We start from the raw sequence: 2,589 nt of genomic DNA, 5'->3' as shown, positions 1-2,589 counted from the left end.
TTTACGTCGCCGGAAAACACAGACTCACAATGCTGGGATATTTATTTTAGGAATCAAGTCTTCACAGACAACCTGACGCTCCTTACCTGTATTCGGTTCGCCAAACTAAAAGTTAACACTATTTCACGATACACGTTAGGATGAAGACATCATTTCAACTGGAATTCAAACTGAAGTCAGCTGCTTCAAGAATATTTTATATGATTAAGATGTTGGTACGTGTAAATTACTGCGCCATTGATATCACCTTTTTTATAGAAATGTTTTCACTCATTGACGTGCGTGGTCCGATGGCACAAATACACGATTGGTAAAGTAAAGGAATAGCACGCCTAATGAAACGTCTCACACCGACACATTCAATGCCACAACCCCCATATTCCCTATTCGTTTCCGTCTGGCCATGGATTTAGTGACGATATTTCCCAAAGTAAGCTTTTAGTACACACAAAATGCGGAATGCGCAACAACGGGCCATTGCGTGAATGCATCCAAATCAATGATTTGAATTGGGCTCTATCTCTATATACTACTTAGACAGATAGTCCTAAGATTATAATACAATAACGATTATGTCTCACCTGAACACAATCTGATTAAAATCTGATGTAGTGTACGGGCTTTAATTATTTTGGCTATAAACTTATTTTAATTTTATTTTTTATTACTTTTGTTATTAATGCCTTTTTATTTTATTATTTTACTTTGATTTTGATTTTTTTTAATTCCGCCCTACATACATCTGATCCGACGCCTACGTAAGTCCCGTTCAAATCTCGCGTAAGTAACAGCCAATCACAGGCCCCCTTTTATAGAGGCTGTCGGTTGCTTACTTTTCAGTGTAGCGATACTCTACGGGCAATCTTTCTGTACATTATATTTTGCCCACTTGAATAAACCATTAATAGAAAATTGCTAGTATATTTTTATTTACAAAAGAAATTCCACAGCATTTTCCAATTTTTGTCATTACATTGAATATTTTGTTCACTTCCAACAAATGTGTACACTTCCTGATACATCTTCGCCAGCCAAGGTTCGTTTATTCAGTCATCGCTTCAATTTTACATCAAACACTGAGCATAATTATCTAGAATGGAAGCAAAAAAAAAAGTAAATCGTAATGATTAGAACACTGTAAACAGCTATAGTAAACAATGCAAATTTTAAATTGTATAACGGTCACCGGCCCACGGCATCGACGCAGAAAATTGGAGCAATAAAATATTTCCTGATCAATTGCGATGTGTTCCAAATAAAAAATATTTTATTCCAGTCCAAATCAGCTCAATTACTTTGATAAAGAGTTATTGTATAATGTACAAAATGTTGATACATTTTGATGAATATTTACAGCTACGGCTTCAATACCGTAGACGGTTTTGACCCGATCGTCAACAAAACATCACCCGTCTCCAGGGCAAGCGACTGGAAAAAGACACCGGTGTTCGGTCGAACCGGTGGAAACAAAATCGTCACTCCCAGAATAACTACGCAAAGTAACGATCTAAACTCGAACCATTCGAGCCACAATATAAACATAAAAAAATGACTTTCGTTGCATTTGACAATGATAAACTTACCGAAAAGCCATGTTCTTCTCGGTCCTAACGTCGGTATAATCCGCCATTTTATGTTTGAGTGTGTTTGCCACCTGACTCTGCCCAGTGACGTCATCATGTGCGCTATAGAAGAAGGTCTGTGATTCGTTGACTAAAATCGTCGACAGTGGGTCTCGTTGAAATCTCGTTACATAGGCATCGGCTCAGATGTATGTAGGGCGGAATTTTAAAAAAATCACAAAATCAAAATCAAAGTAAAATAATAAAATAAAAAGGCATTAATAACAAAAGTAATAAAACATAAAATTAAAATAAGTTTATAGCCAAAATAATTAAAGCCCGTACACTACATCAGATTTTAATCAGATTGACCTGAACATCGCTTCAACAGATTGTTGACGATAGGTAGAATTTTCCGGTACAAAATTGCTGAACTCATTGGCAGTCGAAGTCCTGTTGTATGTAACCACAGGGTCAATGTAAATCATCATGTAGTAGCAATCCACACACACACAGAAGAGAGAGCGAGAGCGAGAGCGAGAGCGAGAGAGAGAGACTTAATAGACTTTTTTGCAAACCTGAATATCGCTTTATAGAGACTATATAAGATGTAGCAATAATTTTTGACAGTGAAGCGAAAACGAACCATCGGACACACAGACAATTAAGCAGCACTCACTCGTTGGTAATTGTTTTCATTTCCGCAGGCTAAAGGTTTCTGAATTGTTCGGTTACTAGTATTGAATGTTGTATTCACACATCCGTTACCTTTACTTGCAGCTTGATCTGCGTAATAAGAATCCGGGCTTGGGGTGTCAATGTGTTTCGACAAACTAAATTGAATATGATGTCTTAATTATGACAATCACGCAAACCCGAATCCACACTGAATTTGTCTGTAAATGTGTCGCTCTCAATTATTTTTGTTATCCCATCCAACGCCGCTACGCCGCGTCGTGATCCGACGCGTTCAACCCTTTCAACAGATATCAATTCATTTGTATGCGGTTGTCGTTTATTTGGTAAC

At 37.3% G+C, this 2,589-nt stretch overlaps 1 long non-coding RNA gene across 1 annotated transcript; it reads right to left on the bottom strand.

Annotated features, from left to right (window-relative positions):
• Positions 1–912: 912 nt before the first annotated feature.
• On the bottom strand, positions 913–1,927 carry LOC146738913 (uncharacterized). Its single transcript, XR_014930561.1, has 2 exons — positions 1,584–1,927; positions 913–1,090 (listed from the first exon to the last, which is right to left on the bottom strand). It is a non-coding gene; the product is annotated as an uncharacterized LOC146738913 (long non-coding RNA).
• Between the last annotated feature and the right edge of the window lie 662 nt (positions 1,928–2,589).

This window comes from Saccoglossus kowalevskii, chromosome 9, assembly GCF_978046115.1.
Source record: "Saccoglossus kowalevskii chromosome 9, keSacKowa6.1, whole genome shotgun sequence".
NCBI classification, from domain to species: Eukaryota; Metazoa; Hemichordata; class Enteropneusta; family Harrimaniidae; genus Saccoglossus; species Saccoglossus kowalevskii.
The sequence above is the reverse complement of the archived record's forward strand: the minus strand, read 5'-3'. Positions and strand labels throughout refer to the sequence as shown.